The sequence below is a fragment of the Hyperoodon ampullatus genome, assembly GCF_949752795.1.
Source record: "Hyperoodon ampullatus genome assembly, chromosome: 9".
Lineage (NCBI taxonomy): Eukaryota > Metazoa > Chordata > Mammalia > Artiodactyla > Ziphiidae > Hyperoodon > Hyperoodon ampullatus.
This window is the reverse complement of record NC_136922.1, coordinates 97,646,986-97,663,488: the sequence shown is the minus strand read 5'-3', so window position 1 is coordinate 97,663,488 and position 16,503 is coordinate 97,646,986. Positions and strand designations below refer to the sequence as shown.

At 40.2% G+C, this 16,503-nt stretch overlaps 2 pseudogenes across 2 annotated transcripts; both read right to left on the bottom strand.

Moving 5' to 3' along the window:
* Nucleotides 1-408: 408 nt before the first annotated feature.
* Nucleotides 409-1,347, bottom strand: LOC307057652 (olfactory receptor-like protein OLF3; annotated as a pseudogene). The gene has a single exon. The product of its transcript is annotated as an olfactory receptor-like protein OLF3 (transcript).
* Nucleotides 1,348-12,506: 11,159 nt separating this feature from the next.
* Nucleotides 12,507-13,464, bottom strand: LOC307058429 (olfactory receptor-like protein OLF3; annotated as a pseudogene). Its single transcript has one exon. The product of its transcript is annotated as an olfactory receptor-like protein OLF3 (transcript).
* Nucleotides 13,465-16,503: the final 3,039 nt, after the last annotated feature.

Below are 16,503 nucleotides of genomic sequence, written 5' to 3'. Positions count from 1 at the left end.
GAAACAGACATTATCTATTCTGTTCCACAAACGTATAAGTGAACCTAATTGGTGGAATTCATCTACCCATTCAATCCACAAACCAGGTCTGCTTGATGAAGTCATGGCTCATTTCTTTAAACACTGGTACGCTAATAAAGTTTTTAAATAGGCAGATGATGTCTAAATACTACTGGATACCTGAGAGAAGACGATCTAAAAAAAGGCCCTTTGCTGAATCACTGACATGTAAATTAACTGGTATTGGCCTATATAAGGAAATCCATTAATCATGTGGAGGAATTCTTCATTCGAAAGCAAGGGTCTGACCATAATAGTCTTCCTTAGTGTGAGTGTGGCAGTCCCACCTTCACTTATCTGGTCTCCTTTTTGATTTTGATGATAGATAGCAAGAAGTTCTTATAGTCTTTACCCTTTATCTCTGAATTTCTCTAAAAATTTACAGAGAGCGGCCATAACTTCTTTATTCCTCCAGCTGTAAATCAAGGGGTCCAACATAGGTGCCACCACAGCATAGAATAGAGCAACCATCTTCTCCTCTTCCACCTAGGAGGCTGACCGTGGCCCCAGGTAGGTGAAGATGGTAGCCCCAAAGCACATGCAAACCACAGTGAGGTGAGAAACGCACGTCCCAGACGCTTTGCTACGTCTCTGAGTAGAACAAATGCGCAGAATGGCAACAACTATATGACCATAGGAGAACAGAACCAGGGAACAGGGAAGCATGATCACCAGAAATACTGGGGCAACCACCATGACCTTATCGAAGTAGATGTCCACACAGACTAGCCATAGCACTGCTAGGGTCGCACAGGCAAAGTGATTAATAACACTGTGACACAGGAGAAGCTGAAAGGTAATGATTGTTTCCATCAGTGAATTCATGAGAACAGCCACAAAGCAGCCGGCAGCCAGGCCCAGGCACAGCCCTCCGTGCATGATGACTGTGTAGTGCAGTGGGTAGCACACCGTCACGCAGCGGTCATAGTCCATGGCTCCCAGCAGAAAGAACTCAGACCCACCCAATGCCAGGGATGCACAGCACTGGAGCACACAGCTGTGGAATGGGATGGACTTCTAGACTGAGAGCAGGTGGGCCAGCATTTGTGGGGCAAAACTGTTTATATAACAAAGGTGCACAAAAGATAAAACACTAAGGAAGAAATACATGGGAGTATGAAGCCTCCTGTGCAGTCCGATCAGAAGAAGGAGGAAATTTCCCACAACAGTCACCAAGTACATGGCCAAGATCAAGACAAAAAGGGAGACTTGAGTCCCCCAGTCACTGGACAGCCACAGCAAAACGAACTCACTCACCCATGTCTGCGTTTTATTTCCCTGGCCCATGAGTTTCTCTGGACTGAACTCATGATGTCAAAATAACAAATTAAGGAAACTCAGAATTGGAAGGTGGCTTTTAGACCACAGGGAGAACCTACCCACCTGAACTTAAAGTTCTCCTTGAATGTCTCAGCCAAATCATCATCCAAACTCTGCTTGAACATGTCCGTAGATGAAGAACACAATGGGACCCAGTTTTGCAGCTGGAAATCAAGGAGAAAAAAAGTTACATTCTTGAAATTCAATTTATTGGAAGATAATTTCTTCTCCTAAACATCTGCTCTTAAATGGAGGAAAGAAATTAATGCAGTGGTTAGACAAAATCCTAGTCAATTTAGTAGTTATTATAGGGGATAATTTCTGTCTTTCTGGTGCGACATTTTTTAGCCCACATGACTTTTTCTGAATTCTACATGATGTTCAATACCATTTAACTTTTTTGTTTACTCTGGATACCTCAGACACAACTCTACTCACCCCTCCTTAATGGACTGTATCCATGAAATCCTGAATGTTTTAAATGATATTCTCATACTTCTTATTACTAAGGGATTTTGAATTTATTTTCTGTAATTTGCCCTTTTAATTTGAGAGTGGCAGGCAGAAGGCCTCCTCTCCACCTACCTCATACCAGTGGCCCAGGTGGGCAAGATCAACCCAGGATGGCCAACTTCAAGACTCAGGTTGAATGGAGAGAAGGTATACATAGCTGCTAAAGTTTATCTCTTATGTCCCCCAAGGGAAATTTAATAAAGCATTTAATGATGTCAGGTTATTACTTAATAATAATGTTTTCTCAGGGAAGGGACAACTTATTTCCCAATATAACAGGGATCAGTCCTCAGCAGGGAAGGCAGAAGGATAGAAAATCAGGTCTTTTTTTTTTTTTGCGGTACGCGGACCTCTCACTGTTGTGGCCTCTCCCGTTGCGGAGCACAGGCTCAGCGGCCATGGCTCACGGGCCCAGCCGCTCCGCGGCATGTGGGATCTTCCCGGACCGGGGCACGAACCCGTGTCCCCTGCATCGGCAGGCGGACTCTCAACCACTGCGCCACCAGGGAAGCCAATCAGGTCTTAATTATAGAACATGACGACAGAGACAGTAGTAGTTTTTTGACCCAAAATCAAAATTTCTTTTATGTTTGCTCACTTCAAGAAAGAAATAAGTGATCCATAACTAAAATATACAGATGGGAGTCTGAGGTCTCTGAGACAATCCTGTGACAGTACATGAAAGATTCACGTGAAGATAATTATTCCCATGGCTTCTATACTATTCATGCTATAATTATAGATGGACAACAGATTACAATTATTGAAAGTTTCCAGTTTCAGCATAAAAACTTTTAGAATGATTGTTACAGATCACACCACTTATAACACAGATGGTTGGAGGACTTAATATTATAGTTTATTATCATATGGTTAGTTATAAAATATTCAGGATTTAGTATTGTTTTGAATAAGTTCCAAAGTGTCAAGGAATTACTAAAAAGAGAGCTTTCAGAAATTGAGTATCACACAGAAATTAGTGGAAATGATCAAACAATGTCAGATGCCACGTTCAAGGCCTTGTACTGAAAGCTTTCAGTCACTTACACCAAAATTGATTGGAACAAGATACTCAGCTGCAACATTGGCAAAGAAATGCACAATATTTAAAGATATAAGTAATATTCTTCACTACATGAAAAGATAAAGAATTCAAAATCTTGATGACAAATAGGTATAGTTTATAATCAAGAATGATTTTTTTTCTAGAATGTTGAAAATTAACAGCTTGTCAGCCTCACAGCTACAAACCAATGGCCTAGTCTTAATTATTGTGTATTCCCTTCCTTGTAATTTTATTTTGCATTTTACCTATTTATACATCAATTTCTTTTTGTTCTGCTACATTTTACATTGGAATAAAAATTATTGTCATTATACTTGTTGGAAATTTTCCTAGTCATTTCAAGCCATGATAAAAATGTGGACTGGTAATATCTACAGTGCTTTCCTATTCCTATGTAAATGGACTCTGGCATTCCAATGCTTTTTAGAGATTTACCAATAGCTAGAGACCACACTATAAAATACAGCTAAATGCAAGACCCATCCATCCTTCCCCATCCATTCACTTTATTCCCAACACATGGCTGCCTATCTTTGCAGTTTTCAGAATATTTGGACTGAGAGAGTCATCAGGCCCATTGTGACAGGCAAGGGAGTTTTCTGGAAAATTCATTATAAGTACTTTACCTGGGGATATCAGTTTTGCATCTAAATATCTGAACTATATTTTCTCCACATGGAAGTGTTTGCTCTTCTTTTTACTTTCTCCTTCCCCACCTAATATCATGATGGCTATAGATGGCCATGATGTGTATATATATCATGTATTTGTGGCTCCACGTATTAGTGAACTCACACAGTTCAAACCCATGTTTCAAAGGTCAACTGTATATATGTGTGTATTTTTTTCAAAAATTGCTAACATAGATATTGAAGAAATTAATAGTTATTTTGTGTTTAATGCTTTATGTTATGATTTAATTAAATAAACAACTATGTAAATCACTAATAAAACCTAAAACATACCAAAGTGGATGAATTGTTTCCAAGAAGTATTTCTACTGTGACCTGTTCTTTAAAGGAATACCAGTGATTTGTCCTACGTTGTATGTTCAGGCCTGTCTCCCAGGGCTCAAACGTAACTGTGAAGCAGGAACTCTTCCAGGTTTATCAGCAGGTATGTATGTGCAGATAGGTAGCATGGATGTGACAGTGATAGTTAATGGTAGATTCATTTGCACTGTTTATACTTCTATAACCAGGACTCAAACGAATGTCAATTTTTAAAAGTCAATGCAACAACAAAAAAATAAATGGTGTCTTTTTACCTATCTCCAAAACCATATCCCAAAAAAAGGGTATTTGTGCTTAAAGTCATGTTGCTTTTGCTCAGTAATGAAGTCAAGTTAGTGAATTTCCAAGTGACACATTACTTGCAATCAATTTTGTCTTTTTTAAATAAAATACATTTGGTATTTTTAAAAAGTGATGTGTAAAGTCAAAGTAAACCTGTTTCTTTGTAAAATTGTTTCAAATAACTTAACAGGTCAATTGCCCTGTGAATCACTGAATGGTAAGGTTCAGTTTTAGAAAAGGTTCTCAGGCTTGTCTATTATTTTGGAGACAGATGGCAGGAAGAAAACAAACAAGCTCCTGAAACACTTTTACCCAGAGTGCAAAAATCCACTGGAGTGGGAAAGATGGTAAGAGAAGAAATAAGAATCATAATTACACTTATTTTTATATTGAGTTGATATAAATACTTTATTTGCTGAACACTTACTCTGTACTAGGCATCATACTACTTTATATACCTAATATAGTATAATAATATTCACAACAACACTCTGAACTTTGGCTTATTATCTCTATTTTACAGATGGGAAAAAGACTAGACCATGGAGGAGTCAGCAGGTAAACAGGATTATCTGATAACCTGGGGCACATCAATCATCCTGCTCCTATACATAACAGACCTTGTGTATAGCACAGTGATAGTAATTTTTTAAAGCTTGTGGATTCACCTAACATGAAAATCAGAAGACATATCAAGAGGCTAACTGAGTTCCTACTTTTGATCCCATTTATTTCACAGTCATGGTGGACCAGAGTAGGTACTTCTCACTCACCTATGAAGTTGAAGTCTGGCCTTCAAGCCACATCAGCAACATGAGGAAAAGAAACACAGCCCATCACCCCTATTAGGGACTCTCTTCATGAAGCATGTGATTAACTGGCCTCTTTCATAAATTTGAAAAGGTGATCATCCTTCTACTTTGTGTCTCATATGGTGATGAACGCAACATCTTATAATGGATCCATGGCAGGAAGTTCTTTCTTCCTCTTATAAGAGAAAATTAAGGGCTCTAATTATGGAAAATAAGGAAAAAAATAATTTAATAGTAATGGATAAATCGAGTGCTTACTTTTTAAAATTAGCTTTCAAAAGAAGATTTGAACCTAAGGATAGTTTTGTCTACCCAAAAATATCCCTAACAAGTAAGAGATGAGACATGACGAAGGGTCCTGGTCTGAAGGTATGAGTTTTATCTGGTTGGGAAGATTTGTCCCTTCTGAGATGTCTCCCATGGGGAACTTGGAATCTATTCTCTGTAGTGGTGAGTGCTTATAAATAGGGCAATACATCCCCTATTGTGTAAATAGTTACTATCGCACTAACATAAAAAGTGGGCTATGTTTCCAGGTCACTTGGCAATCACACCAAAGGCAGAGGAAAACTGTTGAGTGGCCATGTAGTTAAGCCAAAACCATTACACAGGTGGAGAAGAGAGCCAGGAGTTCTTTCCACTCAGAGGAACACTTTCCATAGTGTCCTCTTTGGATCCCACACATAAGCACACTCACTCATGCTCAAGCTGTTCACAAACTTCTTTTCAAACCTACTTAGCTGTACACTCACAAACATAATTTGAATAGCCAGAACGTATTTTTTAGGATAAACTTCTACCAGAGGACAACTATATCAAGCCACCATACTCTTAGGTTTGAGGAGTATGGCAGGAGAGGCCATGGATTACAGGAACCTGGTTTCACAATTTATGTTGCTAAATAAGTGATCAAGAAAGACTGAAGGGCCTCCCTGGTGGCGCAGTGGTTGAGAGTCCGCCTGCCGATGCAGGGGATACGGGTTCGTGCCCCGGTCTGGGAGGATCCCATATGCCGCGGAGCGGCTGGGCCCGTGAGCCATGGCTGCTGAGCCTGCGCGTCCGGAGCCTGTGCTCCGCAGCGGGAGAGGCCACAACAGTGAGAGGCCCGCGTACCACAAAAAAAAAAAAAAAAAAAAAAAAGACTGAAAATGCCTGACTCACCCCTGGAGAATGGAGGAGGCCATCCTGTGCCTTGGAAAGATGGCAGGGCTGGGAAAGTTATGGAATTTGAAGCAAGTGCAGTTGGAACAGGTACCTTTCTATAACTTAGTGATAAAATCTCAAGGGACCAATTATTTTTTGTTTATTAGATTTCTTTTATTTTCCATTTCCCTCTGTCTGGTCACTTCTGCATCTAACACCCTAACCTACATTTCAACTTTGCAAATGAACATTTTGTTTCCTTGTCCCTGGAGCATGGGAAGGAGCCTGCCAAATTTTAATTTCTCAAGGGAAGTGTGTCTGAGTCTTCAGTGATAACACTTTTGGATGGTGGGAATTTTTATCCCACTTTAGGACCGTGAAGATTAAATCGAAACTTTCTCATTCCAACTCATCCATCTCCACGTTCCTTTAAGCAATAGCTCCTGGGCCTGGCAACTCACGGGACCACTGAGATGCTCTATGGTACATCACCTAATCTGAGGTTGGACAGGGAGAGTTTTTTATGCCAATCCCTAAACAGATGTTGCTTATTATTGGGCTGCTCTCAGGTTTGTAATTCTACCATCACACCCTGTAACCTTAGCAATTTCACCTTTCCCTTCACTTTAAGGAAGATGATCTTTCATATCCTGGTTTGTACTTAGGGATTTTTAGTGTTGGGAATCTTTAATAAAAGTACAGGGGCTTCCCTCGTGGCGCAGTGGTTGGGGGTCCGCCTGCCGATGCGGGGGGCGCGGGTTTGTGCCCCGGTCCGGGAGGATCCCACGTGCCGCGGAGCGGCTGGGCCTGTGGGCCGTGGCCACTGGGCCTGCGCGTCCGGAGCCTGTGCTCCGCAACGGTAGAGGCCGCAGCGGTGAGAGGCCCGCGTACCGCAAAAAAAAAAAAAAAAAAAAAAAAAAGAATACAGAACAATTGTAAATACTGAGGCACTTAATAACAGAGCCTCAAAACACATGAAGCAAAAACTGATAGAAATGCAAGGATAAATAGGCAAATTCACAATTATAGTTAGAAATTTCCATACTTCTCAATAATTGATAGAACAAGTAGAAAGAAGCGAATAATAAGGAAATGGTAAGGAAATAGAGAACTTCAACAGCACTATCAACGGTCGACTAATTAACATTTATAGAATACTCCAATCAACAATTACAGAAAACACGTCTTTTTCAAGTATGTATGCAACATTTACAAAGACTGAACATATGACTGGTGATAAAATAAGTTTCCATTAATCAAAACAATTCAAGTAAAAAATATGTTAATGCCTCAAAACCCTAACAGAGGGCTTGACTGAGGAAGGGCCACACCACCCAGGGTAAGCCAACCTGGACCCATCTCTGAGCTTTTTCCGCTGGAGCTAGCAGACAAGTCAGGATTTTGTCTCTCACATCATGTTGTATATCTGGGGCCTCCAAGGGTCACTTTTTCCACCTCATAGAGGAAATTGATGAATGATAGAAAAGAACAAGCTCCACAGAGAGAAGCAAAGCCAAGAGGCAGGAAACAAGAAAAAATTTAAAAAGACAAACTTCAAAAAAAGTTTTAGACTCTAGATTCAGTTATTCATGATACCATTCATGATATTCATTACTATATTCCACAGTTAAGGTATTTAATTTAATTTTTAGTTTTGCTTATCCAGTTTGTTTTGGGTCTTATCACTTGAAACCCTAACGGTCCTAACTATAATGGTAACACTACGGCTCTGTGGGATTTTCACATCTTCAACTGAACGCTGATCCACACACAGCAGACTTAAAGTGCCAATACTCCCTGTGGTATCCCAAAAGGGGTGTCCTTGTCGAGATTTAGGATGCCTTTGGATTCAGACAAGCCAAGGCTGAACTGAATCTAGGCTGTATGAGTTTATTACTAGCTGTCTGAGCTTGCGTGAGTTACATATACTTGAAACTCATATTTTATCCCCAATGTGGATAATAATATCTGTATTTTAAGGAAAGACGTTAATATAAGCTTATAGAATTTAGGAGACCTTTAAAGTTTAAAATTCGTAAGTGTAGCACAGAGCTAGCTAATATTACTCTGCTCTTTCAGATTTTTGTAAATCTGACTTAAATCCTATATTTATATAACTGATGGGAATTCTAATACCCCCTCTAAAATTTTCTAGACTTCTTGGCTCCCAAAAAGTGAATAAGCGTCTGTGAAACAGAACTACTTTGTAACAGAACCCCGCAAAGCACAGTCATTAAATAAAAAGTATATAGAACAGGTGATCAGGTGTCCAGACTGCTCATAGGGACTTGATGAGGAAGTATCACAGCAAGGTAGTCAAGGTAGTCAAGGCCCAGGGTTATAGACTAAGATAGGTAAAAAACAGATGAAGCAGACATCAAGCCTATAATGAATTAACTCTAGGACAATATGTCTTCTGGCCTCTATGCTTATGATTCACGTGTGAATATTGGTGCCAAACAAGGAATAGTTCTCTACAGACAGAGCAGTTTGTCTCAGCCTTTTATTCATCATCATCCCTCAAAGAAAACTTTTTAGACATCTTTTTCTTAATCACCCACCCCTTGAAAATTTAATACCTTAGATATTCTGTATATCTGTTTATATGGTCCCTTTGAAGGACCATAAGCCATTGCAATATCTAAGATATTTTTGCCCCCTGCCCCAATGAAGACCAATTTTCACTGCTTTGGGGATGATACCTCCTACAATGAGAATGCATGAGACAGAATTTGTTCTTTGTTGCCAAAAATTAGAGGTCTGTTTTCTAGACACTTTTCTGGCATCTACTCTTCTGTCAGACCCCTTAGATTGTTTGGGACAGACTAGTGAGTTGGTCTAAAATGTTTGCCAGAGGGTCAGGGAGGACAGGAGGTGGGGGGAAATTGGTAGAATACTCTATGAGAAAAAAACAAAGATAACAGCAAACAGTTATCAAGTGCTTTTTGTGTGTCAGCCATTTTACTAACTGCTTTACATATAATATTTCCCTCAATACTCTCAAATTTCTCATGAGGAGCTTATTATTCTTTGTAAGTTATGAAAAAGAGAGCTGATTCTTAGAGAGGTTTTATAACTTGTCCAGGATCGCACTTCTTGTTTTGTTATCCTGCTATACTTTGATGAGGAAGATGTGGAAGGCTCAAAGAAGTCAGGAAATAGTACGCATACAGTGGTGAGGTATTTTCCATGAGATGGGAGAAAAATCTCATGATACTGAGGATCAGATTTCACTGAGAGTAGCCTAGCCCAAATTTGGAACTAGAAGGACAACCAAACCACATCAGTCTGACTTGGTTGTGTATATTTTATAGGACCTATGTTTTATACAATAGACTTAGGTCTCAAAATCCTGAATTTTAGTGGGATGAATAGGGGAGAACCTGATGGTCCCAGACATCATGATCAGGGACAGTACAGAGTGAAGCTTCAGCTTGTATGTAAGGGAATGTGTCCCCAAAAGACCTGTCACTGTGGTTAAATGCTGCTAGGACTAAGAAATAATACAAATCATCCAATTAATATTCAGCAGATATGTAAGAATTATGCTCAGTGTGTGATTCATGTCTTCCATTCACCCATTAGTATGGAGTCCTTAGATCTTGGGTAAATGGACCTAAATGACTATGAGAAATGAGATGCTTTCTGAAATGCAAACTGAAGTGCGAACCACTTCATTTTCTCTTAGAAGCCTTCACCATTATAACAGTCTATATGCAGAAAAGAATCCCTTCTTCCTTTGAATATCAGGACTCTTTATGAATCCTTTCTTCCTTTGAGTCAGGGCTCTTTATGTGCATACCGCCTGTTATTATTTTGCACTTTTGTTCTATTTCCCCTATAATGGTGTAACAAACTATTGCCCAAAGGCCAAATTTGGCCTGCCATTTGTTTTTGCATGGCCCACAAGAAAATATTTTTTTTATATTTTTAAATCGTTGAACAAATAAAAAGGAGAATATTTTATGATGTAAAAATTATATAAAATTCAAATTTAAAATTTCAGTGTCCATATATTTAGATTTATTGCTACCAGCCACATTCATTCTTTTTTTATGTATTATCTATGGCTATTTTAGTGCTGTCATGGCAGAGCTGAATAGTTGTGATGTAGAATGTATGGCCCACAGAGTCTAAAATATTTTCTATCTGTCCTAATACAGAAACAGTTTCCCAACCCCTGCCCTAGAAGACTAAATTTCTTGAGGTAGCGGCCATATCCGAACACAACTTTGATACCCCACAATGCTAAAAGCACTGTCTACAACAAAGTCAATGCCTACAAAATGATCAACTGTAACTTTGTTTTAGAGAAGGCTGAGAATAAAGATATAGTTGGTCAAATCAGAGGAAAAATATGACCTTTGTGACCTTGTAATTGAAGATACTGAGGTGAAATTCAGAGATACTTTAGGCTCAGTGATGTCCACAGGTAAAAGGGGCACATTTGTCTATACACATGTGGACTATTAACCTTCACCATTCTCGGACTTCCCTGGTGGTGGAGTGGTTAAGAATCCGCCTGCTAATGCAGGGGACACGGGTTCGAGCCCTGGTCAGGGAAGATCTCATATGCTGTGGAGCAACTAAGTCCATGTGCCACAACTACTGAGCCCACGTGTCACAACTACTGAAGCCCCCATGCCCTAGAGCCCATGCACCACAACTACTGAGCCCATGTGCTGCAACTACTGAAGCCCATGTGCCTAGAGCCCGTGCTCCGCAAAAAGAGAAGTCACTGCAATGAGAAGCCCGTGCACCGCAACAAAGAGTAGCCCCCGCTCACCGCAACTAGAGAAAGCCCGCGTGCAGCAAAGAAGACCCAACACAGACAAAAAAAAAAACAAAAAAAAACCCCTGCACCACTCTCAAATCTCACTCCTGTATCTCTTCCTCCTTCCCCTGTACTCTCAGCCATGGGTACTCCATCTTATCTCACAGAGAAAATAGGTGCCGGTGGAAACCCTTCAACTTCTGATCACCAACACCCAAATGCAAATCAACCAAAAACCAATCAACTGACTTAATAATGAGACCAAAGAAAAAGAAGAGTCCCTCTTTTATACTCCTTGAAAAGAGTGAGAGGACCCACTATTACCATATTTTTTGTCTCCTTCCCTTACCTATCCCTTGTTTAATCATTTCTTTCCCCCCTTTTACCTTATTTAGGTTTATCCTCAGAGACAAGGTACACTCACAGACAATGCCAGCTCACAAGATTTACAGAGATTAAGTAGGGTTTTGGTGTCTGTGTGTGTGTGTGTGTGTGTGTGTGTGTGTGTCTGTGATGGGGGGCGAATACAAGAAGGCCTTTAATGTGGAGACTTGAGAATAACATCAACAGAGCAGACTGACCTATCCTAATAACACAAAATCAAAGCTGTGTTATCTTTCACTGGCTTCTCCAAGAAAACTGCTTTTCTTAGATTAACTATGTCTTAACATTGTATTTATTTATTTCCTTGTTTATTTGCTTATATTTTTCCCAAGATCTCAGAGAAAAGAAAGTTTGCTGAATTTTCAGAAATTACAATTTTACCTTCTGCATGGTACCCAATATACATGCAATAGTTTTCTTATTAAATTATTCATATGCTAATTAGCAGTAACTGAATCTCATATTTTTCTTAAATAATGTCATTGTGTACAAATACCCTTGATCATATCCTTATCATGGTAAAATACGAATTTGGTTGATGTTTCCCCTCTCATTTATTTCCATGACTCAGACAGAGTCTGTATATCCACATGCAGTAGGTCACGCACAAAAACATTTTAATCAGCGTTGATAGCGACGCCCTCCTTAGGATAGTGTCTCACACAATTAATGAACGTGACTATATATGCCACACAATATTTTAAGTGAGTATTCAAATATGAAAATGCATTTTGTTCCCAATGGAAATACAATAACCTCCTTAAAATGTGGTTGAATAAAATCAGTGTTCCAAGGTAAGATCCAAGATTGGGTCAATGAGTACAACAATCTTTCATGCTGCTATCAAAAACAATAAATGATATTTTCCTCAAATACTCTGAGGCCATATGAATGGATACTGAGTGGTTAACAGTGAGAAGTTCTATTGCAGCAGGGCTTAAATTCTCTGAACATGCTGCTGTGACATAAAAACACCCTTACATCCCACACCCCAACCCAATCACTTAGCCTCCTACCCAGTATCACCAGTACACATTTTGTCATCTCCTTCCTGGTTGCCAGGGCAATGCAGTTACAATGCTTCATATCTGAGTTGGGTGGGAAAGCATACAAGCAAAGCTCTTTTCTCTAAGTGATGCTCATGATTCATCAAGTTGCCAGTTTGACGTTAATCCAGATAATTGCCCTAGTAGTTTCTGAAAGGCCCCCTTCACCTCCTTATTCCTCAGACTGTAGATCATGGGGTTCAGCATGGGTGTCAAAATGGCATAGGAGAGATCAACTTCTCCTGAAGGACAGAAGGGCTGGAGCGTGGTTGGATGTAAGTGAAAATGGCCATGCTATGCACAGGACAACTACTGCGAGGTGAGAGGCACAGGTGTGGAAGGCTTTCTTTCTCCCCTCTGTGGACTGGATCTTTAGGATGGTGGAGATGATCTGGATGTAGAACAAGAGAACCAAGCAGGAAGGTGCCATCAGCAGAACAATACTAGCAACCATGATTGCGATCTCATTGGAGGAGGTGTCCACACAGGCCAGCCTGACCACAGCTAGGAGTTCACAGGATATGTGATCAATATACTTGTTCGTACACATGGGCAACTGAAAGGTGATGGTGGTCTGCATCAGAGAGTTGACAGAGCCACTGACCCAGGATGTGATGGCCAACCTAGTACAGAGCCCTCCATGCATGATGACCGAGTATCTCACGGGGTCACACACAGCCACATAGCGGTCATAGGCAATCACTGCCAGTAGAACAAACTCAATCCCACCCAGGCCCCGGGAGGAAAATAACTGGGCTGCACAGCTCACATATGGGGTTCCTTTATGTTCTGCAAGAAAATGCACCAGCATCTGAGGGACAATGCTTGTGGCATAAGAGACATCAACAAGGGAGAGGTTGGTGAGAAAGAAATACATGGGAGTGTGGAGTCCACTGTCTAGTCTGATCAGAAGAATAACAAGGAAGTTCCCCAGCACTGTCACCGGGTACATAGCCAAGAACAGGACAAAGAGAGCAACCCGAGTGTCCCAGTCACTGGACGGGCCGAGGAGAATGAATTCTCTCACCGAAGTCTGGTTATCGGCTCCCATTCAAAAATGTGAGGATTATTAATCTGCAGAGAGAGACCGAAATAACAGAATCTACTGAATCACAGAACCATAAAAATAACTTTTATCAATACAAACTACATACAACTGGCCACCCTCAGTCAGATGTTTCACATCACTCATGGGTCAAGATGACAGGCTTCATCCTGATATACATTGTATCCATTCTGCATCAGAGAACAGGACAGCACCTTCATAAGGAAGGACTTGATGTTGTCCCTGGGAGGCCCAGTTAAAGCCTGAAGATAATGCATTACAGTTTTAGGAGCTCCACATCTTTACCAACTTGCCTAAGTTTCTAGGGCAAGGGAAGGATGGTAGATAACAATGGCAGGTAAATTGATAAACAGTGAAGAAAAGCTTGGTGCGAAAGTTACTAAAACTACCTTAAATATGTCAACTAGATCCATTATGATGACATGTATAAATCTATTATAAGAAGAAGTATTGAAAAGAGGCAGGGCCTTGTGAAAAGATCTGGAATCAGAGAATCTAGGTTTGAAAACTGATTTTATTTACCAGCTATGTGATGTGGGTTTAGTGACAAACTTTTACATATAAAACAGATAATATTATACAACTCACAAGTACATTTAAGCTCACATGTAGGTAATTTATGGAGAAAGTACTCTGTGAACTGTTACTTGTAGCAGTACTGTAGTAGTATGGGTTTTAGTAGTCATATGATCTCTGCCTTGGCGTAAATAAAATAGCAAACATGATTTTCTCATGCAACTCCCCCTCAACAATTCAGTCATAAATAATATTGGAGGCAATTTTTAATAGAACTGAGGGCTTAGGAATAGCTGGGTCACTTTGAGGACCTGGGGACCATTTGTCTTTCTGACAGCCTTGGGTCTCTTTAGCCTCAGTGAGATACAGTGGGGTAGATGATGGTAATTGTACCTTGTTATTTTCATTTTTCTCCTTTCAACTTGCTGCTGTTAAAAATCTACCCTTTTATATGGGCTCAAAATGAAGGAAATGAGAGTGTCAATGCTTGACTATTTATTTACAAGACAGAAAGGGAAGCAAATGTTTAAATACCTTTCTTAATTGTCGAAGGCAGAGAAGGAGGTATGAATTCATGTAGATGTACAGAGGAATGGAGTTGACTTTTTGCTTTCTTTCACCCTGAAAGTGCTTTTTCAGTAGAACTGTATGTTATAATGTCAATTTGGAATATTAATAAGAAGCCATTTACATCTTTAAAAATATTTTTATAGGACTGATTCATTCTTATTATTTCTCCATGCCTGCCTAATTCACTAACTTTTCTTGCAGTGTACAAAATAAAGTACAAAATAAAGGAAAATAGGAGATAAGGCAGTAAGAGGGCTTGAGGGCAGAACCAGAGCTGCTTGTGTCATCCACAAACCCTTAGGGGTTGGGGTAGGGTCTGTGAGCAGAAAAGTGAATATTGTCTATGCTTCAACTCTCTTACCTGTGTGAAAATTAATAAAGAAAAACCCTGAGTAAGGGAGGCCTCATAGGGAGTCTCAAGCCGACCATCAGTGTAAATTACAGGAAGAATTGTCAATTACAGGCCCCAGGGAAGAGTAATCAACAGCAAAGAATCATCAATTACAAACCTCAACAGGAAAAGCTAGACACATTGCATCTCTTGTAAGTAACCGACTACCCCAGCAACTCAGCCAGTGAGAAACCGTCACAACCCTGAATTCTCAATTTCCTCCAAAGGACTTTGATTCAAAACAGCCCTTCCCAACATCCTCCTTTTTCTCTATAAGGTTCCTCTCCTTTGTTTGTGGGACTTGCCTATGGCTTTTGCTACAGCTTTCATGTCCTGAATTGCGATTTGTCTTGCAATAAACCCTCTCCCAAATAAACCCTTTTTTTTTGCAGGTGGGGGGGAGGGGTACGCGGGCCTCTCACTGTTGTGGCCTCTCACTGTTGTGGCCTCTCCCATTGTGGAGCACAGGCTCCGAACATGCAGGCTCAGCGGCCATGGCTCACGGGCCCAGCTGCTCAGCAGCATGTGGGATCTTCCCGGACTGGGGCACGAACCCGCGTCCCCTGCATCAACAGGCGGATTCTCAACCACTGCGCCACCAGGGAAGCCCCCAAATAAACCCATTTTGCTGGCAAAATAATTGTTCTGTTTTTAAGTTGAAAACCTGTTAAAGGACAAAACAAAGCAAGTAGGTCTAGAAATAGCCATATATTTCATGATTCAGATACATAAATTTTCATAAACCTCTTTTGTAATGTCCACAAACCTGACGTCCTCTACTGCTCTATCTAGATACTTCTACCACCACCCCTCACTTCGCTTTTCTTCAACATGGTCAGGCTGAAATAACATCTACTTGCCTCAAAGAAGGCCTTCAAATGTAATTGTAAGACTGCAAGAAAATATTTAACTTAAAAAATCTGTTAACTTCTGTTGAATATATAGCAGATGTGCAGCAGAAAGTAGACATTTCTTTTTCTATTTATTTGGCAAATATCTATAAAGTCTCATCTTGGCTAGATGTTGGTGTTTCAAGGTGAATATTACATTTACCTGTGTTCAAAGACCTAACCCATCCATAGAGGAAATGACACAAAACAGATCATCATCACATCATTTTTTTCCCCTGGTGCATGTGCAAGCCTCCTGGAGAACATGCCAGCCAAGGACACACCTGTGCTCCTTTTACCCACCCTGCACATCTCTCTACTACAGCTTGTGCCTCATTACAAACAAGTGACAGTGCCACTTAGTGCAGGTATGAGCTTCGGAGTCTAACAGTTTCTGCTTTGCATTCATTCTCTTCCACCTCCTGAAGCAAGTCACTTGGCCTGAGTCTCATTACTCTTCATCTATATAATGTGGATAATATTGGCCTACTGAAATGATCATTGGTGAAATTAAGCAGTTGAAGATCCAACATTCCTATTCTAATGACTGAATTAGGGCAGGTACCCATTATTTGGTGATGATAATTGATCTAACCTTTGATTTCATGCTCTCTCTTTCAGGATCTTATTTCTTCATTTAGTCTATCTCTTTGTCAT